The following is a 23,697-nucleotide window of genomic DNA, read 5'->3' as shown; positions in this document are numbered from 1 at the left end:
AAGACACTTAAATGTGGACCGTCGAAGCTTAACTCCACTTAAAACATGGAAATTCGATGGGGACCGCAGTTAACCCCAAAATCCCTCTTCCGTTTTGTCATTCTCACAGCAGTCCTGGAAGCTGAGATATGGGGGATGTTTAGTGGGGTCCTGGAAGCAGCTACTTATCCGATGTCCTATGTGACTTTTCAGTAAATATTCCTCATATGATCAGATGGATTTTTTTGCTCTCCCATCAGGACAACCCTTTTACATATGCCCTATTGGGGCATCCTTGGGACCGCCCCCGATGAGCCAGAAATGAGAGCTTCTAAAAAGAAAAAAAAAAAACAGCTCTCGTTTTGGCAGACTCAAGCCAACCATGGACAGCCGTTTCCTGCAGCGGAAATGTCTGGTTGGCCCCCAGATTTCAGGGATTGCTTGTGGTGACACTAGGTGGATCTGGTTATCTTCTCACCGTGCCTGCTCAATTGACATCCGCCGAATCCGCTGTCGGGGGAAAGAGGAGGATGGGACACGCTGGATTTTAAGCTGTTCCCTAAAAGATAAGCGGCAACAGAGGTGTCTGGCAGCCACCTATCTCCTGTCCCTATTGAAATAAACACGAATACATCGAAGGCACATTATAAGCGTTACTGTTTATGTTTCCAAGATCAAGGACACAAGCGGAAGACCTCTTAAAATGCAAATGAAGAAGACTAAGAGGAACAATGAGATTCCGCGAGGAACCAGTTTATAGGTCAAATATGGGAAAAATAATCAACTTGATATCCCCCCGGCCTCAGTGTCCTGCTTCCTTCTTCCACAATCTAATTCTCTTCTATTTTTCAATCATCGTTCCTGTCGAGCCGCATGAATACGGAACAGTTGTTTCTGGGGAGGTGTGAATATATTCATGAAAGGGAAGCAAATGAGAAGGATATTGGCAAGTTCAAGACATGGCGTCTCTTCTGGGAGCCGTCTCTTCTCTGTGAGCCGGACATCAATGAAAGGAAACTTAAGTGGCACTTCAATGCCAGTCTGCTGCCGGCCAAGGACCTAAATGAGTTTGATTTCTGAGGTAAAGTCTTAAGATTCAGTTAATATCAATAAACACGAGGGCAAAGGAGATGTACAAATTGAGAGATCTGAAAGTCACGCTGAAGAAAGTAGACGGCAAGTCTGTTTCAGGTGATTACTGGTGTTATTTAGGTCGTCCTTGAGCTTGGTCTAGTTTGCCGGGCTGATATCCCTCAGATTAATTAACCCTCACAAGTCTGCTTGTTCCACACCTATATATATGGTGGGCCTGCCAATTGTTCTACCATGGTTCCTTCTACATCTATGAGGTGATACTGTCCCATAAATCATGTAATATCGTAAGATTTGTGTCCTAGACCTCCGACAGTAATTCAATAATAATCCATATGATTGCTATAGGCATGGTGGAAATATGTTACCCTTCCAGGTAGACGTGACGACTTTCGAGAAGGGAACGGTCCAAGGAACGGGGTATAAAGCAGCGTGCACCGCAATTGATTTTTTTAAAATCGTAAGCCCCGCCCATTTATATAGGACACTCCCACGACTAACCGCATTTGAGGTTAAAGGGTAATGCATACGGCTCCCTCCATCGCACCCTAAAATTAATACAGACCCCCTAACCTAATTTAGACCCCCCCATAACAAATAAAGACCCTCCCTTAATACAGACCAAACCCACTAAATAAATACAGATCCCCCTAAATAAATAGACCCCAGACCAGACTTCTAAACGAATACAGACCCTAGACTAGACCCCTGGAAAAATACAGACCCTCTAAATAAAAGCAGAAACGAGGCCCCCCTACTAGACCCATAAAAAATACAGATCCCAGCCCATTCCCATAAATAAATACAAAACCCACACCCCATAAGTACAGACCCCAGAACAGACTCCTAAAAAAAAATACAAACCCCAGACCAGACCCGCCCCAAAAAGTAATACGGACCTAGAGGTGCAGATACTTACCTCGTTGGGTGGTGTTGTGCGGGGTCTACCCGTTTTCTAGGGGTCACCAGAATATTCCTGGGAAAGTTGGCAAGTATACCTCAAGGCCATAATGAAGGTCAAAGTGGACCGTGAGCCCAGAGGTCATCACCAAAGCTTCGAGATACTACCTTGGCCATAACGCCTGGGAGGTCTACCATAGAATATACGGCATTATGAAAATCGGAATAAAAACCCCCTCCCCAGTACTCAAAACAGACCCAATGCCTTGTTCGCTTTATACACAAACATAAAAAACTCTAAAGATTTGGGATTTCGAGATTCAAAAGAGTCCTGAACCCCCCCCCCCCCCACCGTGAATACGTCTTTGTGCTGCGATCTGTAGGAGCTGCTTGTAAATTACATATTTTGCATCTCACATAAAACGGGGAAATGAATATAAAAGACTCTTTGACGTCATTCGGGTTTTGTCTGCTGTGTAGATAATTTAGCTGACACGAGATTCTTGGGTGCCCCAGATGAAGGTCTGGAAAAAGCTTTTAAGGGTCTTCTCTTCATGTGGGCCTCTTGGTTAGAGGGCCAGCAGCCATTTTTGTGGCTAAAACAATGGTCATGAGAACGTGGTCCATTCAATCATCGAAAACTTGAGAAAACGCCATGAGCCATGGCAGCCATATTGTCTGTTAAACTACAGTCGTGAGAACACAGTTATATCCTTCCATAGCAGCTATTCAAAGGAGTTGTATGAGATTAGAACAACATGGATGGTTTTGTCGAGAAACAGCGCCACCCTTGTCCATGGGCTGGTTTTGGTATTGCAGATTAGCCCTACACACTGTAATATAGAGCTCTCCTGACACGTCTGTTTTAGTAAATACTCGTATTCCCTCTCAAATCACAATTCTGGGGCATCCTTTCTTAGATTTCTACGTTGTGTCGTTCCTCTGGGGTGTTACCATTTCCCTTGTCGAAGGGGCGTGTCCCAATATAGTCAGAGTGTGAGCAGTCATTGGACAGTGGCAGACTATGTAAGGACACACCCCCGAATAGTGACACCCAGTTGTTAATTTATTCCTAAATTTGTAGAAGGAATAACAGAGGAACGGTACAACGTAGAGTTTTAAGAAAAGATGCTCCAGAATTTTTATTTTATGGGGAATGCAAATATTTACAAAAATAGACGTGACAGGAGGGGGACCGGTCCTCTTTAATGGGGCTGAGGTGTAATACCAGGAACAGTCCATGCACAAGGATGGCGCTGTTTCTTAAAGAAACCATACATGTCCTTAATTGGGAACAAATCACAAAAACTTTTCTATGGCAGTGGTTCTATAAATTCACAAGACCTCGGCGGTACATCAGCTTTAATGTCCAAAAATGTAGTACGTTTCAGAGATAAATAATGGGTGCTGTTACGGGACAGGCAGGGTGACGGCAGGTAAGCATACAAATTGGCTGCCTGGGGTCAAGGGGTCCACTTAAAGGGGGTCAGAGTTGAGCCAACGTCGTAGTGCTGTGAGGGTAACTTTGCCTTGTGAGCTGACACAAGCCGGTATGAGCCGGTTAATCATGCCAACTCAGCGGAATAGGGCACGAGTGACAGCGAAACAGGTGTGAGTGCCGGCCGTGGACATAAACAAGCGTAATATATAGCGTATCACATAGCGGGGAGTCTAATCTCAGCAGCAAGTGTCCGGCTGATGTCACCCGTCATGAATGTCGCACATCTTGAAAGGACGTCAGTTTCACTGGATGCCGTTGGTGATGGGGGGAGGGGGGCAACAAAACATTATCAATGTCAGTGATATTAAATATAGAAGCCAGTCAATCAGATATACGAGTGGTCGCCATTTTTTGTCCGGTCTCATATTCATGAATACTTTGTGCCATTGGTGATTTCTTTACTGGTGGAAAAATTATTACATTTTGTGCCACAAGATACTATTTTGTGGCACAAAATTCCATTTTGTGGCACAAAATTCCATTTTGTGGCACAAAATTCCATTTTGTGACATCAGATGCCACCACAAAATAGATTTTGTGTCCTTTTTTAATGAATTTTGTGAACACCCGGAACAGCTGTGTTATACCAGAAGGCACGACACAATTCTTTGCATAGAAATTGTTCTGTATCTGAACGCCTCCTTCCGTTTCCTAATATGATATCTGACCATAAGGCCGAACCATGTGTTCCCTCAATCTCCGGAGATGTAATGAATTGCTCAATCTCATGCTGTAATAATTAAAGGGAAACGTGTAATAAGATTCTCACTTTATATCATTACTAATGAACTAACAGCAGGTAGTCTGTTCGGACTGTAGCTGGCAGCGCATGCTGGGGGTTGTAGTCTCACTACAGGCTGTAGAAAAATTCTCCTAGCCCGGGAGGAAGACACGTCCAGGTTAGGAAATATCATCATTTAGCTTTTACCGAATTTCTTCATGGTCTTGGATTAGGGCCATGATTTTTTTCTCTACCTTAATGCTATAAAATCGCTCCTGATCGCTGCTACATTTTGAATGAAAATCCCTTTTTAGGTCAATCCGATTCCTTTGTGTTTCATATCTCACAGCAGAAAACAAGGTCCCACTTATTTATAAATTCTCATCCTTTTCTAAATAACCACACCAAGGAAACCATGGGGAGGGGTAGAGGGAGAAAAGAATTTCGAAGCTGCACATTGATCAAGGTGCAAATTATAGACGGAATTACAAGACTCCGGCTCAGCGTGATTTATCCCCAGGGATTAATAAATATTAAATACCTCTTTACGGAGCTGCATGAATTACTACCATGACGGCCAGGCAGGATCTATACATCATTTATTATGCCTAATGCTCCTGTCCACTGTCCTGCCTGCTTAGAACAGCTTGTATCGTTTATGTGGAGCAGTCCCATCCATAATAAGAGCTCGGGAAGAGTCCTGAAACAAAAGACGAGCAATAGCTAAAATTGGCGAGCCAGCCGGGATTCTGCAAGGAAAGGATAAAATGAAGCGGCTTGTATTTCGATTGTATGGAACATAATCTGTGTCTCGCTTTTGTCGTCCTTATAATACACAAACAAAACGTTTATTGTGATATTGATAATGTACGGGATATTATTACACCCACAAAGAAACCGCACTATCATGTCAGAAGATACGATTCTGTAACAACCTCTCTAGTGAAATAGATTAAATATTGCTTGCGAGGGAACGGGATGTTATATATGCAAAAATTTGCAACGGAATTTCCCCTCTACCCAGTGCCATGTATACCTTTTATCTTCTTATGTGGCAGAGGGGTCCTTCGTTATCAGTGCTAAAGTGCAACTTCTGCATCAGCCCCCTCTATTGCTACCCCCTGACAGAATCTCTTTAAAGGAGTTGTCCAACCATTAAATATCATATTTATTACATAGATCATAAAAAATTAACAATATTTGCAATCTAAATGTTGAGGGGGAAAAAAACGATCCAATGAGCGTTATGTTATTTAATTACATAGTATGGCGCCACCTGGTGTTCAACTTGTATAGCAATGCGCACGTCAACCTAATGAGCTGAGTGCTGGTGGACATGCATACTTAGTCATTCTCCCCACAGCCAGGTCTCTGCATAGTGATCTTCTGTTCATAACAGAGGAGCCAATAGAAAAAGTTATCTGCCCTGCTTGTCAGGGAAGGAGCAGAGAGTCTGCAGTAACATTGCAGTATAGCTGAAGAGACATCTTCTTCCTGCTTGTCAGGGAAGGAGCAGAGCCTCTGCAGTAACATGGCTGTATAGCTGAGGAGACTTCCTCTTCCTGCTTGTCAGGGAAGGAGCAGAGCCTCTGCAGTAACATGGCAGTATAGCTGAGGAGACTTTCTCTTCCTGCTTGTCAGGGAAGGAGCAGAGCCTCCTCTGTAGTAACATGGCTGTATAGCTGAGGAGACTCCTTCTTCCTGCTTGTCAGGGAAGGAGCATCATGTAATTTACTTCTCTCAGCAGATATTGCAGCAGCTTCTTCTCAGCAGATTCTGCAGCTGCTGAGGCAATCTGCCGCGTAGTATATCACATACCCGGCTGCTCCACTGGAGGGGGACATTATGTCAGTCTGGTCCAATCCAGAGGTGCAGTCACTATTTTGCTGGCTGCTGCTTAGTGCTGAAGCTCACATCTGCTCGCATCCTCTGCTGGTTCAGGGTCTGTAAAGAGATGTCTTTACTTTTTTCCCATCATTTATATGCTGATGATGTATTCTGGAGCTCAGTCTACAGAACTTATCTCTGACATCAGCTTTTGTTAACAACCTAATCTGCAGACACACATGATGATCGTGAGAGGAAACCCCCCGAAACATGGGGAGAATGTACAAAGTCCATGCAGAGGTGACCCCTGGTTAGATTTGAACCCCGGGCCCCTGTGCCTCATCCGTACTAGTCATGTGCACTGCAGCAGATCTCAGATATTTCTTCGGACTGACGTAGAGATAATATTTCTTTGTAGAGTAAAACATAAATTTGCTGGATGAGAGAATACAGCAATAAATACAGTGAACGCTGCGGCCGGCGATGCTTTATGAGGCTGACAGGCGGCTGGAGAAATAGATGGACTAGATGATGAGGAGATGATGGAAGGCGTCACCATGAGACAGATGAGACCCTGCCCGGCCCTCCCAACCCCCATTTATATCATCATCACCCACACAGGCCGAGATACACGTGACGCCTACACCCAAACAGCTGCGAGACAGGGTCCCTAGGAAAAGTACAGGCTTAGATACATCAGGTCAGAATACAATATGACACATGATAAGCTTAGATACATCAGCTGAGCCGACAGTATCACACATGATAGGATTAGATACAGCGGCTCAGCAGACAGTATCACACATGATAGGATTAGATACAGGAGCTCAGCAGACAGTATCACACATGATAGGATTAGATACACAGCTCAGCAGACAGTATCACAAATGATAGGGTTGGATACACAGCTCAGCAGACAGTATCACAAATGATAGGATTAGATACAGCGGCTCAGCAGACAGTATCACACATAATAGGATTAGATACACAGCTCAGCAGACAGTATCACAAATGATAGGGTTGGATACACAGCTCAGCAGACAGTATCACAAATGATAGGGTTGGATACACAGCTCATCAGACAGTATCACATGTGATAGGATTAGATACAGCGGCTCAGCAGACAGTATCACACATGATAGGATTAGATACAGCGGCTCAGCAGACAGTATAACACATGATAGGATTAGATACACAGCTCAGCAGACAGTATCACACATGATAGGATTAGATACACAGCAGACAGTAGCACACATGATAGGATTAGATACAGCGGCTCAGCAGACAGTATCACACATGATAGGATTAGATACAGCGGCACAGCAGACAGGATCACACATGATAGGATTAGATACAGCGGCTTAGCAGACAGTATCACACATGATAGGATTAGATACACAGCTCAGCAGACAGTATCACACATGATAGGATTAGATACACAGCTCAGCAGACAGTATCACACATGATAGGATTAGATACAGAAGCTCAGCAGACAGTATCACACATGATAGGATTAGATACACGGCTCAGCAGACAGTATCACACATGATATGATCAGATACACGGCTCAGCAGACAGTATCACACATGATAGGATTAGATACACAGCTCAGCAGACAGTATCACACATGATAGGATTAGATACAGCGGCTCAGCAGACAGTAGCACACATGATAGGATTAGATACACAGCTCAGCAGACAGTATCACACATGATAGGATTAGATACAGCGGCTCAGCAGAGTATCACACATGATAGGATTAGATACAGCGGCTCAGCAGACAGTATCACACATGATAGGATTAGATACAGCGGCTCAGCAGACAGTATCACACATGATAGGATTAGATACACAGCTCAGCAGGGAGTATCACACATGATAGGATTAGATACACAGCTCAGCAGACAGTATCACACATGATATGATCAGATACACGGCTCAGCAGACAGTATCACACATGATAGGATTAGATACAGCGGCTCAGCAGACAGTATCACACATGATAGGATTAGATACAGCGACTCAGCAGACAGTAGCACACATGATAGGATTAGATACACAGCTCAGCAGACAGTATCACACATGATAGGATTAGATACAGCGGCTCAGCAGACAGTATCACACATGATAGGATTAGATACAGAGGCTCAGCAGACAGTACCACACATAATAGGCACATACATATATTCACACAAGAGGAGTGAGGACGCTGATCACAAGAGCTTACAATCTATGAGGAGACACAACATATAAGAAGGTCTTGGTCAGTACTTCGCTCCTCCATCTTTTATACACATGGGGCAGTAACATGAAGCTGCAGGATCCGTCACCAGTCAGTATCTGTGTATGACGGCAATGGCGGATCATCATAGGCCCAAAGTACAATGTAGTTGTGTCGCGTTTTTGCCGAGATTTTGCTGCGGATCGCGGCAAAAACCACAACGAAACTGCATTGTGTATGTCCTGCAAAAGGACCTTCAGACATAAGGTCACATGACCGCAGGTCCTTGAACAGCAGCAAAATTCCACAGAGACGACTGAGGTGAGCTGCTATGTAAGTATAAGGGGATGAATTTGTTTAAGGGGTCTGTATTTAGGGGGCCTGGTTTGGGGACTGCATTTAGTGGGTCTGGTCTGTATTTAGGAGGTTTAGTGTCTGTATTAGTTTAAAGGGTCTGTGGTCTCTATTTAGGGGGTCTGGTCTGGGGTCTGTATCCGTTAAAGGGGTTTAGGGTCTGTATATTTAGGGGTCTGTGTTAGTTTAAATGAGTCAGGTCTGGGGTCTGTATTTAGGGGGTCAGGTCTGGGGTCATTATTAGTATAGGGGGTCTGGTCTGGGGTCTGTATTTAGGAGGTCTGATCTAGGGTCTGTATTTAGGGGGCCTGGTCTAGGGTCTGTATTTAGGGGGCCTGGTCTAGGGTCTGCATTTAGGGGGCCTGGTCTAAGGTCTGTATTTAGGGGTCTGTTCCAAAGCCTGTATTAGTTTAGGGGGCCTGGTCTGGGGTCTTTATTTAGGGGTCTGGTCCGAGGCCTGTATTTATTTAGGGTGCTTGTTCTGGGGTCTGTATTTATTTAGGGGGGTCTGGTTTGAGGACTGCAATAGTTTAAACGGTCTGTATGTATTCCAGGATCTGGTCTGGGGTCTGTATATATTCCCGGACAACCCCTTTAATTTATGGGCCTGGGCCTTGGTGTCTGAATTCTTGTGTTTCTATAGAGGCTGGAAATGGCTGCAGAAGCGAGGAGCAAAGATGTCTCATCAGGAGAAGTCGCCATAACGGTATGTGTCAGATGGAGAAGAAAAGAGAACGACTCCCATCAGAGAAGACGTCTCCTGGGAGTCACTGGATCTATAGAGGATCTGTTCCCTCTCCTGTCATGTCTGTTGTAGGAAATCCTTGTATTCCACATAAAGTCTTTAAATACCCAGTACTGATGTGTGTTACCATTGTCAGGAGGTTTGGGGTAGTGCCCTCCAGAGGACGGTGCAGCATGAGAGGAGTCTTGGAGTCGGGAGTGGGAGAATAACGTATATTAAGTGCCAATTGTACCCCCTGACGGCAAGAACACAGCAGTTAATGGCGCTGACGGACGTTGCGTTTTTTCAGACGGCGCCGCAGGAATATTCGGGCTGTGAACGCTTTGAGAACACTTGATATATTTGTGGAAGGGAGGACGGGGGGGCTGCGGGGTGTCGGGTAATCTTTATTTAACCTTCTGCGCGGTGTCGGTATATCTAACGTGAATGTGGAGAACGTTGTTGTAAGAGGAGCCGCAGCAATCTTATTAGTGTGGAGACACCAAGGCGCTCTCTCTCTCTCTCTCCCCCCCCCCCCCTCCAGTGTGACCTTCTTAGAAGACCCGTCAGTTCATAGGACAATGTCTGAGCTCACACTGACATCTAGTGGCCACAGTGAGGAAGTACATGGGAAAATACATCTACAGTCATGTGCAGATGTAGCAGAGCTGAGTTGGTCGTTTGGTAATCACCACGAGTCATCCGTCATTATGAGTAAAATCTACACATTGGGATAATGGGATCCTCACGTATAATATCCCGGGGGTATAATGTCTCCTAAATATACGGGATCATCTAGGAGGTCACAATCTCTGACGTGACTTGTAATATTTAGAATATATTATTTTTTATCATTTATTGCAGGAGGTTTATTATTCCTTATAATACACACCCGGCTGCTGCAGAAGCTCTTTTTAAAGAAGACACAAGAGTAACATGACGATCACTGTTTAAATAATGTGCAAATCCATCTTTCTCTTCAAAATGCAGCAGCTGAGGTGTTTGTTACAGTGTCAGAGTGTCTCCATAATAGTTCCAGCCAGTGATCCCATAATAGAGTAAGCCAAAGTGCCCCCATTACAGTAACTGATGCAGCAATTTCATAATAGTACCAGCCACAGTGTCCCCATAACAGCCACAGTGGCCCCATAGCAGCCACAGTGGCCCCATAGCAGTTCCAGTTACAATGCATTCATTACACTGAGAGCCACAGTGCCCCTATAACAATTACAATTAAAGTGCGCTCATTACAGTTCCAGACACAGTGGCCCCATAATAGTGCAAGCCACAGTACAATCATAACAGTGAGAATCACATTGCCCCTTAATGGAGTCAACACAGTGCCTCCATAACAATTACAATTAAAGTGCGCTCATTACAGTTCCAGACACAGTGGCCCCATAAAAGTGACAGCCACAGTGCCCCCATAACAGTGATAATGTCCCCATAAAAGTGACAGCCACAGTTCCCCACAACAGGGACAGGGATAGTGCCCTCCTAACAACGACAGCCACAGTGCCCCCATAACAGTGGCAACCACAGTGCCCCATATCAATGACAGTGATAATGCCCCCACAAAACTGACAGCGACAGTGCCCCCATAAAAGTGATAGCCCCAGCGCTCCAATAACAGTAACAACCACAGTGTCCCCATAACAGTGGGAGTGATAGTGCCCCCATAACAGTGGCAGTGACATTAATAGGCAGGTTACACTCAACGGGACAGAGTGAAGCTAATGATGGGAATAATCTATGATTTTATGATCCTCTGTGAAGATTTGGAGACTGCGAGAGAAAATTTCTACAATAAAATCCCAAAACTTCACAACGACCCAGAACTTAGAACGTAAAAACCGAAGGATTCAGGAGAATTGTCTGTAAACGGGAGGTCCTGTAAGGGACTGTTCACACGTAACGTAAATACTGCAGCAGAGTAGATGAGATAAATAAGTAAATAATAAACGGAAGAACTGCGCAGAAATTGACCTGCGGTTCGTCCAATTGTATTTGGGTAATCACTTTTCGTTGCGGCAAAACCTTCAATAAATAGCAGATCGCAGATGCTGTGATTTTTCCGGCGGAAAAGCTGCTGATTCCGCCGCAAAAATCACAACTCAGAAAAAAAAATCTTATACTTACCCAGAACTTCCTGCTCCTTCCTGCAGTCCGGCCTCCTGGCATGACGTTTCAGCCCATGTGACCGCTGCAGCCAATCACAGGAAACGTCACCCCAGGAGGCCGGACTGCAGGAGGTCAGATGGTAAGTACGTGTTTTTGTTTTTTTCTGTGCAGTTTTCCACAATTTGATGCGGTTTTTCGGCCAGAATTCCCTTCGGGCGCCCAGGACGGATGCGCTGTGTACTTACTGTGTGAACATAGTCTTAGGCCCTGTTCACACGGTGTGTATGTGATGCGTATTTTGACGCGTTTTACGTCTTAGGTCATGTTCACACGGCGCTCAAGAATACGATGTGTAAACTTTTCAAATACGCTAGCGTTCTTGTAAAGCGTTTTTTAAAATACAGGCGTTTTTGAGGCGTGTTCGGCGTGTTTGTTTAAGCGTATTGTGCGCGCTGTCTGTACGTTTTTTTGATACGTAATTAGGACTCTTCACTATGGAAACATTTGGCGAGTTTTACGCTTGACCTGGCACTTTTTTTTTAATGCAATGCATAATTTAAATACACGAGCGTAAAAAAAACGCGTTGTCAATGGGAAGATTAATGAAGCGTTTTTTAACGCACATTTTGGCGTGTAAAACGCGCCAAAATACGCATCAAATATACGCCGTTTGAACAGGGCCTTACGTACAACACGCTTTTTCTATGCCCTCGTATTTAAACTACTACGTAAAACAAAAGCATCATGTCCACTAATGCTGCGTGAATCGCACCGAAATCACGCAAAATGTTCCCATAGTCAATGAAGTCCTAATTACGCTGCAAAAAAGCGCGCTCAAAACGCCTAAAAAAGGTATTTTAAAAAGCGCTTCATAAAAAACGCTACCGTATTTGATGCGTTTTTTTAGCGCCCTTAGACTTTGATCAAAAGCCTAACCAAAATGTTATCTTAAACGTGGTCTGTGAACTTAGACCGGGCAGAAGATGCGCCAAATTTATCACCGTGGCGCACGCTATATCATAAATTTGGCGCATCTTGTAAAAATCTCAGACTTTTCTCTTCCTTATACCATCTCTTCGTTGTCTTAGTTGACACCAGTTTTCGCACCAAATTTTGGCAAAATTTTGGAGGTCGTCTGCACATGTTAAGCCACGCCCCCTTGTCGAGTGCAAAAAGTGTCTGAAAGAGTTAATCAAGGTGGCTCACAGCGTGTACCCCAGAATTCGGACTCAATGTGTATAGTAAATCGGCCCGTTGTCTCTTTCGGTGTCGTATTTGAGACTGGACGGAGGAGCTTCAGCCCCGGGGGGTTCGAGATATTCCAAGAAGTAAGATTTTCAAAGTGAATGAGGAATAAAGAAGGTTGAAGGTTGGTCCTCGTTCAGACAACGCATAAATTCAGAGCTATGGAGGAACCACATTTGAGACACATGGGGCATCTGATAAACCTTCAGCTAAAAATTTACCAAAATTTTCAACCGGAATGTCCGAAATCTGGGCAAACAGGAGCGAAATTATGTCATTGAAAGTGGACGGCCATTAATTGATACATTTTGGGCCGATTGATCCACCTTATTTATATGGTTACGGGAATTAGAACATGACCCCGAGTTTTTGTTATTCCATTTTGATGTGGAACGTTGGAGATGCCTGATTGGCCATTGGGAATTAACTCATTTGTTCCGCCTGGCAGAAAAAAACAAATTGACAATGAATACCAGACTGGAGTCGCACCTTCTTAGTGATCGGTGGAAAATTTAGTGATCTTGTTTCTCTTACCTTAATATTACTAAAAAGAATATTTTTGAAAAAGTTGGTCTAGATGCTCTCAGATGATTTACAGCGTGCCAGAAGTCTTCTTCCCCTGCTGACGGCCGTAAATGTATATGGTTGATGTCGGGAAGGGGTTAAGAAGATTATAACGGTGATATTTTGAGGGAAAAAAAAAATTAGAGTGACAGCCATAGTGCCTCCATTACAGTCTCAGACACAGTGCCCCCATAACTGTCTATATAACGGATTTCCTCCTGTAATTTATATAGAGTATAAGACAAGTCACCCGGCAGCTCCAGTACAGGACACGGGCCAGTAACCCCGGTGGACCCTATTGCAGCAGTGAAGTGGCTGATATCACAGCACTGGAGATATGTGACGTAAAGTGAGTCTGCAGGTAATAATCTAATGTCCACGATCAGAGAAACTGTGACGACCTCGTTGAATCACAAAGTGTCCAAAAATGTCAAATCTACAAAGTGAAATGACGAAAAACTTAAATAAAACTCAGGCAAAGGCAAAATAGAGAACAGTGCTGTACTATGTGTGTCCACCAGAGGGCAGCAGTCACACGTACACACAAGTATATAAGATTCTACATGTATTATGTCCAATACACAAGACAAAGTGAACAGAGGGCGCAGACAAGTCACCCCTCAATATTCTATCAGAAGACACCCCTAAACCTCAGCACTTCACTGCCATAAGAGATTATCATCCTGTACCCCAAGTGTCATTATCCTGTACCCCAAGTGTAAGCGTATCATTATCCTGTACCCCAAGTGTCAGTGTATCATTATCCTGTACCCCAAGTGTCAGTGTGTCATTATCCTGTACCCCAAGTGTCAGTGTATCATTATCCTGTACCCCAAGTGACAGTGTATCATTATCCTGTACCTCAAGTGTCAGCCTATCATTATCCTGTACCCCAAGTGTCAGTGTATCATGATCCTGTACCCCAAGTATCAGTGTCATTATCCTGTACACCAAGTGTCAGTGTCATTATCCTGTACCCCAAGTGTCAGTGTGTCATTATCCTGTACCCCAAGTGTCAGTGTATCATTATCCTGTACCCCAAGTGACAGTGTATCATTATCCTGTACCTCAAGTGTCAGCCTATCATTATCCTGTACCCCAAGTGTCAGTGTATCATGATCCTGTACCCCAAGTATCAGTGTCATTATCCTGTACACCAAGTGTCAGTGTCATTATCCTGTACCCCAAGTGTCAGTGTGTCATTATCCTGTACCCCAAGTGTCAGTGTATCATTATCCTGTACCCCAAGTGACAGTGTATCATTATCCTGTACCTCAAGTGTCAGCCTATCATTATCCTGTACCCCAAGTGTCAGTGTATCATGATCCTGTACCCCAAGTATCAGTGTCATTATCCTGTACACCAAGTGTCAGTGTCATTATCCTGTACCCCAAGTGTCATTATCCTGTACCCCAAGTGTCATTATCCTGTACCCCAAGTGTCATTATCCTGTACCCCAAGTGTCAGTGTATCATTATCTATCCTGTACCCCAAGTGTCAGTGTCATTATCCTGTACCCCAAGTGTCAGTGTATCATTATCCTGTACCCCAAGTGTCAGTGTGTTATTATCCTGTACCCCAAGTGTCAGTGTATCATTATCCTGTACCCCAAGTGTCAGCGTCTCATTATCCTGTACCCCAAGTGTCAGTGTATCATTATCCTGTACCCCAAGTGTCAGTGTGTCATTATCCTGTACCCCAAGTGTCAGTGTCATTATCCTGTACCTCAAGTGTCAGTGTCATTATCCTGTACCCCAAGTGTCAGTGTCATTATCCTGTAGCTCAAGTGTCAGTGTATCATTATCCTGTACCCCAAGTGTCAGTGTATCATTATCCTGTACCCCAAGTGTCAGTGTCATTATCCTGTACCTCAAGTGTCAGTGTATCATTATCCTGTACCCCAAGTGTCAGTGTATCATTATCCTGTACCCCAAGTGTCAGTGTATCATTATCCTGTACCCCAAGTGTCAGTGTCATTATCCTGCACCCAAGTGTCAGTGTATCATTATCCTGTACCCCAAGTGTCAGTGTCATTATCCTGCACCCCAATTGTCAGTGTCATTATCCTGTACCCCAAGTGTCAGTGTGTGATTATCCTGTACCCCAAGTGTCAGTATCATTATCCTGTACCCCAAGTGACAGTATCCTGTACCCCAAGTGTCAGTGTAGCATTATCCTGTACCCCAAGTGTCAGTGTCATTATCCTGTACCTCAAGTGTCAGTGTCATTATCCTGTACCCCAAGTGTCAGTATCATTATCCTGTACACCAAGTGTCAATGTATCATTATCCTGTACCCCAAGTGTCAGTGTATCATTATCCTGTACCCCAAGTGTCAGTGTCATTATCCTGCACCCCAGGTGTCAGTGTATCATTATCCTGTACCCCAAGTGTCAGTGTCATTATCCTGCACCCCAATTGTCAGTGTCATTATCCTGTACCCCAAGTGTCAGTGTGTGATTATCCTGTACCCCAAGTGTCAGTGTATCATTATCCTGTACCCCAAGTGTCAGTGTGTGATTATCCTGTACCCCAAGTGTCAGTGTATCATTATCCTGTACCCCAAGTGTCAGTGTATCATTATCCTGTACCCCAAGTGTCAGTGTGTGATTATCCTGTACCCCAAGTGTCAGTGTATCATTATCCTGTACCCCAAGTGTCAGTGTATTATTATCCTGTACCCCAATTGTCAGTGTCATTATCCTGTACACCAAGTGTCAGTGTCATTATCCTGTAGCTCAAGTGTCAGCGTCTCATTATCCTGTACCCTAAGTGTCAGTGTATTATTATCCTGTACCCCAAGTGTCAGTGTATCATTATCCTGTACCCCAAGTGTCATTATCCTGTACCCCAAGTGTCAGTGTATCATTATCCTGTACCCCAAGTGTCAGTATCCTGTACCCCAAGTGTCAGTGTATTATTATCCTGTACCCCAATTGTCAGTGTCATTATCCTGTACCTCAAGTGTCAGTGTCATTATCCTGTAGCTCAAGTGTCAGTGTATCATTATCCTGTACCCCAAGTGTCAGTGTATCATTATCCTGTACCCCAAGTGTCATTATCCTGTACCCCAAGTGTCATTATCCGTTACCCCAAGTGTCATTATCCTGTACCCCTCTCTGGACTCCGGTTGCACACAGGGATTGCCCAGTATAATATTATTTGTGGCGCCCCCTTGTGTCATGTCCACCAGTTGCTCTGTGGTGTTGGTACAATGAAGCTGTTTCCTATGTAACATAACTCTCTTGGCACGTGCAGGGTTAACAGCCCCCCATCTATTTGCCTGCGCTCCAGACCAGAGGAGGGGGCTTATTCCATCTCCCATCCTCAGCGAGAAACTATCAGTACCTGAAGCAGCCAATCACAGCTCAGGGCTGGCAGCGTAGATGGTCCAGGGTGGGAGACCTCTTCCGGGCGTCACTATTCGCTGTTTCTTGCTCATTAGTTGCAGATGCTCAGCCCAGCGGTTGCTATAGGTACCAGTCACTAGTAGCAACTAAAACACCGGCGGCGGCATCCCCCTGCCTCCCCCATCCCAGAAATGCAGGAGACAGACACGCTGGCAGCAGGAGAGCAGATGCCGGGGGGACACGCTCAGTGCTCGATGTGAGGACCCCCGGAGATCGGCAAATAATCCCTGATCACCAGCGATTGCAGAGGCAGCGCACAGGAATGGGAATACTCAACTTCCTCATCAACAGGTAAGGAGGCGACGTGTGCGGCGGCTGGCATGTAGCTGGGCACTGCCTATTGTCTACCATCCATATGCAGTCGCCACAGTCGCGTTCACAGCCGGCACCTCATATATAACATGGGGTGTGGGGGGGTCACATATAATATACACGGACGTCCTCACCCCTGCGACCAGACACAGATCACATCATGTTCATCCGGCAGTCAAACAGTTAACCTGTGGGTTCTGACCTATCCGCTGTCCGGGTGAGTTCTACCGGATTTTAACTCTTTCGGCAACAGGTCGATGCTTACAAACCGTAACCGGGGACGTCGGGTGTAAATTTTTTATTTCAATTTAAATGGGGGGGGCGGTTTACGTTAGGAAATTCAGCGCTGTATCCGCCAACGTAATGCGCCATTTGCAGCGTCACTTTTTTTATGGGCGTGGCTAAACAGTCACGATATTACAACATAGGCGCCATCAGCCCGGTTATTTGGCACAGACGTACATTGTCGTGCAGGTATCCCCCAGTTTAGGATGTGGCACACAAAGGGTTATAAATAGTTGGCAGAACGAATTGTCAGAACGACGAGGCAACATTGCAAGCGCCAACCGGACCATAGCGATATTATCGCTACAGAAAATATCAGCAGATAACTGGTCGCAACTACAACTCCCAATATCCTGCAGAAGATCTATCAGTAATGATCCGAATGTCAGTGGAGAGATGTCAGGTGTGCAAAGTAAAAGAAGTTCTCTGCTTTTTTTTTTTCAGAAAGAGTGCCATCCTTGTCCAGTGGTTGTGTCTGGTACTGCAGCTCAGCCCCGTCCACTTCAATAGGGTTAAGCTGCAATACCAGACATAACCCATGGACAAGGGTGGCGCTGTTTTATAACTCTAGACAACCCATTTAACAATTCCATGTATTATAGATAAATCACTTATTATACCAGATCACTGACTTATTATCTCATAGTACTGACTTATTATCTCATAGTTCTGACTTATTATCTCGTAGCTCTGACTTATTATCTCATAGCTCTGACTTATTATCCCAGATCACTGACTTATTATCTCATAGTTCTGACTTATTATCTCGTAGCTCTGACTTATTATCTCTTAGCACTGACTTATTATCTCTTAGCTCTGACTTATTATCTCATGTCACTGACTTATTATCTCATAGCTCTGACTTATTATCTCATAGCTCTGACTTATTATCTCATAGCTCTGACTTATTATCTCATAGCTCTGACTTATTATCTCAGCACTGACTTATCTCATAGCTCTGACTTATTATCTCATAGCTCTGATTTATTATCTCATAGCACTGACTTATTATTTCATAGCTCTGATTTATTACCCATAGCTCTGACTTATTATCTCATAGCACTGACTTATTATCTCATAGCACTGACTTATTATCTCATGGCACTGACTTATTATCTCATGGCACTGACTTATTATCTCAGAGCTCTGACTTATTATCTCATAGCACTGACTTATTATCTTATAGCTCTGACTTATTATCTCATGTCACTGACTTATTATCTCATAGCTCTGACTTATTATCTCATAGCTCTGACTTATTATCTCATAGCTCTGACTTATTATCTCATAGCACTGATTTATTCTCTCATAGCTCTGACTTATCTCATAGCACTGACTTATTATCTCATAGGTCTGACTTATTATCTCATAGCTCTGACTTATTATCTCATAGCACTGACTTATTATGTCATGTCACTGACTTATTATGTCATAGTGCTGACTTATTATCTCATAGCTCTGACTTATTATCTCAGATCACTGACTTATTCTCTCTTAGCACTGACTTATTTTCTCATAGCTTTGACTTATTATCTCAGATCACTGATTTATTATCTCATAGCACTGACTTATTATTTCATAGCTCTGATTTAGTACCCATAGCTCGGAATTATTATCTAATAGCTCTGACTTATTATCTCATAGCTCTGACTTATTATGTCATAGTGCTGACTTATTATTTCAGCACTGACTTATCTCATAGCTCTAACTTATTATCTCATAGCTCTGATTTATTATCTCATAGCACTGACTTATTATTTCATAGCTCTGATTTATTACCCATAGCTCTGACTTATTATCTCATAGCACTGATTTATTCTCTCATAGCACTGACTTATTATCTCATAGCTCTGATTTATTATCTCATGGCACTGACTTATTATCTCATAGCTCTGACTTATTATCTCATAGTACTGACTTATTATCTCATAGTTCTGACTTATTATCTCGTAGCTCTGACTTATTATCTCATAGCTCTAACTTATTATCTCATAGCACGGACTTATTATCTCATAGCTCTGACTTATTATCTCATGTCACTGACTTATTCTCTCATAGCACTGACTTATTATCTCATAGCTCTGACTTATTATCTCATAGCACTAACCTATTATCTCATAGCTCTGACTTATTATCTCAGCACTGACTTATCTCATAGCTCTAACTTATTATCTCATAGCTCTGATTTATTATCTCATAGCACTGACTTATTATTTCATAGCTCTGATTTATTACCCATAGCTCTGACTTATTATCTCATAGCACTGATTTATTCTCTCATAGCACTGACTTATTATCTCATAGCTCTGATTTATTATCTCATGGCACTGACTTATTATCTCATAGCTCTGACTTATTATCTCATAGTACTGACTTATTATCTCATAGTTCTGACTTATTATCTCGTAGCTCTGACTTATTATCTCATAGCTCTAACTTATTATCTCATAGCACGGACTTATTATCTCATAGCTCTGACTTATTATCTCATGTCACTGACTTATTCTCTCATAGCACTGACTTATTATCTCATAGCTCTGACTTATTATCTCATAGCACTAACCTATTATCTCATAACTCTGACTTATTATCTCAGCACTGACTTATCTCATAGCTCTGACTTATTATCTCATAGCTTTGACTTATTACCTCATAGCTCACTGACTTATTATCTCAGATCACTGACTTATTCTCTCATAGCACTGACTTATTTTCTCATAGCACTGACTTCTTATCTCATAGCTCTGACTTATTATCTCATAGCTCTGACTTATTATCTCATAGCACGGACTTATTATCTCATAGCTCTGACTTATTATCTCATAGCTCTGACTTATTATCTCATGTCACTGACTTATTCTCTCATAGCACTGACTTATTATCTCATAGCTCTGACTTATTTTCTCATAGCACTGACATATTACCTCATAGCTCAGACTTATCTCATAGCTCTGACTTATTATCTAATAGCTTTGACTTATTACCATATAGCTCACTGACTTATTATCTCATAGCTCTGACTTATTATCTCATAGCTCTGACTTATTATCTCATAGCACTGATTTATTCTCTCATAGCTCTGACTTATCTCATAGTACTGACTTATTATCTCATAGCTCTGACTTATTCTCTTATAGCACTGACTTATTCTCTCATAGCACTGACTTATTATCTCATAGCTCTGACTTATTATCTCAGATCACTGACTTATTATCTCATAGCTCTGACTTATTATCTCATAGCTCTGAATTATTATCTCATAGCTCTGATTTATTATCTCATAGTACTGACTTATTATCTCATAGCACTGATTTATTCTCTCATAGCTCTGACTTATCTCATAGTACTGACTTATTATCTCATAGCTCTGACTTATTCTCTTATAGCACTGACTTATTCTCTCATAGCACTGACTTTTTTTCCCATAGCTCTGATTTATTATCTCAGATCACTGACTTATTATCTCATAGCTGTGACTTATTATCTCATAGCACTGACTTATTATCTCATAGCTCTGACTTATTATCTCATAGCACTAACCTATTATCTCATAGCTCTGACTTATTATCTCAGCACTGACTTATCTCATAGCTCTGACTTATTATCTCATAGCTTTGACTTATTACCTCATAGCTCACTGACTTATTATCTCAGATCACTGACTTATTCTCTCATAGCACTGACTTATTTTCTCATAGCACTGACTTCTTATCTCATAGCTCTGACTTATTATCTCATAGCTCTGACTTATTATCTCATAGCACGGACTTATTATCTCATAGCTCTGACTTATTATCTCATAGCTCTGACTTATTATCTCATAGCTCTGACTTATTATCTCATAGCACGGACTTATTATCTCATAGCTCTGACTTATTATCTCATAGCTCTGACTTATTATCTCATAGCTCTGACTTATTATCTCATAGCTCTGACATATTATCCCAGATCACTGACTTTATTATCTCGTAGCTCTGACTTATTATCTCATAGTACTGACTTATTATCTCATAGCTCTGACTTATTATCTCATAGCTCTGACTTATTCTCTCATAGCACTGACTTTTTTCATAGCTCTGACTTATTATCTTATAGCTCTGACTTATTATCTCAGCTGTTACTTATTATCTCATAGCACTGACTTATTATCTTATAGCTCTGACTTATTATCTCATAGCTCTGATTTATTATCTCATAGCTCTGACTTATTATCTCATAGCTCTGACTTATTATCTCAGATCACTGGCTTATTATCTCATAGCTCTGACTTATTATCTCTTAGCACTGACTTATTATCCCAGATCACTGACTTATTATCTCACAGCTCTGACTTATTATCTCATAGCACGGACTTATTATCTCACAGCTCTGACTTATTATCTCAGATCACTGACTTATTATCTCATAGCTCTGACTTATTATCTCATAGCACGGACTTATTATCTCATAGCTCTGACTTATTATCTCATAGCTCTGACTTATTATCTCATAGCTCTGAATTATTATCTCATAGCTCTGATTTATTATCTCATAGCACTGACTTATTATTTCATAGCTCTGATTTTATTACCCATAGCTCTGACTTATTATCTCATAGCTCTGACTTATTATCTCATAGCTCTGACTTATTATCTCATAGCTCTGACTTATTATCTCATAGCTCTGACATATTATCCCAGATCACTGACTTTATTATCTCGTAGCTCTGACTTATTATCTCATAGCTCTGACTTATTATCTCATAGCACGGACTTATTATCTCATAGCTCTGACTTATTATCTCATAGCTCTGACTTATTATCTCATAGCTCTGAATTATTATCTCATAGCTCTGATTTATTATCTCATAGCACTGACTTATTATTTCATAGCTCTGATTTTATTACCCATAGCTCTGACTTATTATCTCATAGCTCTGACTTATTATCTCATAGCACTGACTTATTCTCTCATAGCTCTGACTTATCTCATAGCACTGATTTATTATCTCATGTCACTGACTTATTATGTCATAGCACTGACTTATTATCTCAAACGGATTTTACTTCTATGTCAACTAACGAAAAGTTTCAGATAAAAAGCTTTTTAAACTGCGGAAGCAGCTATGTTATATATCTTCTCCAATGTCCATGTAACCGACAATATGTGGGCCTTACTACCCAAACCCTCAGAGACAGGATCAACAAACACAGGTTCAATGTTAAAAGTGGATACACCAAACATAGTGTATCACGTCATTTTGCTTTAAAGCACAAATGTAACTTTGATCTCATAACTGTCACCCCTATTGAGTATATTCCTGTAGATATATCCAATAGGTTCATTAGGTTAAAACAAAGGGAAAATTTTTGGATCTACAAACTGGGGACCTTGTATCCAAATGGCCTCAATGACATCGCAGAATCTACATTGGACTGATACCCTTTACTAATTTTAAAAAATGCACCTTTTAAAGCACTTTTACATATGAGCTTCTTCTTATGAATATTAATATTGCTTAATTCTTTTTGTACAATTATTTCTATATGTATCCAGCAGTTGCAAATGCATTTTTGTTTATTTTACTTCAATTCTTGTGTTATTTTAAGTTTATGTTCAATGTGCAATTTCATAATCCATTGCCTTTTTGCGCAAATATTTTATGCCATTTCGTTTAAATGATTTAATTACTATATAATTATGCAATTATGCGGTTATGTACTGTCTGATCATTTTAATTTTAATTCCATTAATGTTGTTAACATATGACAACAATGAATTGTTTTAACACTTTACGTTTGGATTGAACTCTGACCCGCTGGTTTTGGCGGTTTTTTCAGGACTCTGGTCTGAATTAGGCTTAATTAGCCCTGCATTCCGTATGTGTATAAATATGTGCCTCCTTGCTGTCATCTTAACTTGCCTGAGGAAGACGCCAGTCCGGCGTTGAAACGCGTAGCAATTGTCTATTTATACTACCTCAATTAAATGTATTAACTCTTTATCAAGCAGCGCCTCAGTATCCCGTTTTTTATTCTTTATCAATCAATTTTGGCATCTCTTTGGAGTTTTGCGTTGGGATCGGCAGCAGCTTTGAACTCGCGGATTACTTTTAACTTTACAGGTGAGCAGTTACGATCTTTTGCCCATCAAATTCATAATTGATACACACATGTGGCGCCGTGTTTTTTCACTCTACTTTTAGTTTATTATGTCATAGCACTGACTTATTATCTCATAGCACGGACTTATTATCTCATAGCTCTGACTTATTATCTCATAGCTCTGACATATTATCCCAGATCACTGACTTTATTATCTCGCAGCTCTGACTTATTATCTCATAGCTCTGACTTATCTCATAGCACTGACTTATTATCTCATAGCACTGACTTATTCTCTCATAGCTCTGACTTATCTCATAGCACTGACTTATTATCTCATAGCTCTGACTTATTATCTC

The 23,697-nt window shown here is 42.1% G+C and overlaps 2 protein-coding genes across 2 annotated transcripts in view; both read left to right on the top strand.

The window, feature by feature from the left end:
* The window catches only part of DUSP23 (dual specificity phosphatase 23), a 395,843-nt gene that overhangs the window by 210,893 nt on the left and 161,253 nt on the right, over positions 1–23,697 (top strand). The window lies entirely within an intron of this gene.
* The window catches only part of LOC142664364 (cortexin-3-like), a 30,832-nt gene continuing 23,782 nt past the window's right edge, over positions 16,648–23,697 (top strand). The window contains exon 1 of the mRNA XM_075843421.1: positions 16,648–16,949. The gene's annotated coding sequence lies outside the window, so the exon portion shown is untranslated. The remainder of the gene's footprint in view (positions 16,950–23,697) is intronic.

The sequence above is a fragment of the Rhinoderma darwinii genome, chromosome 12, assembly GCF_050947455.1.
Source record: "Rhinoderma darwinii isolate aRhiDar2 chromosome 12, aRhiDar2.hap1, whole genome shotgun sequence".
Taxonomy (NCBI): domain Eukaryota; kingdom Metazoa; phylum Chordata; class Amphibia; order Anura; family Rhinodermatidae; genus Rhinoderma; species Rhinoderma darwinii.
Note: the sequence above shows the minus strand (reverse complement) of the source record. Positions and strands in the feature narration are given on the sequence as shown.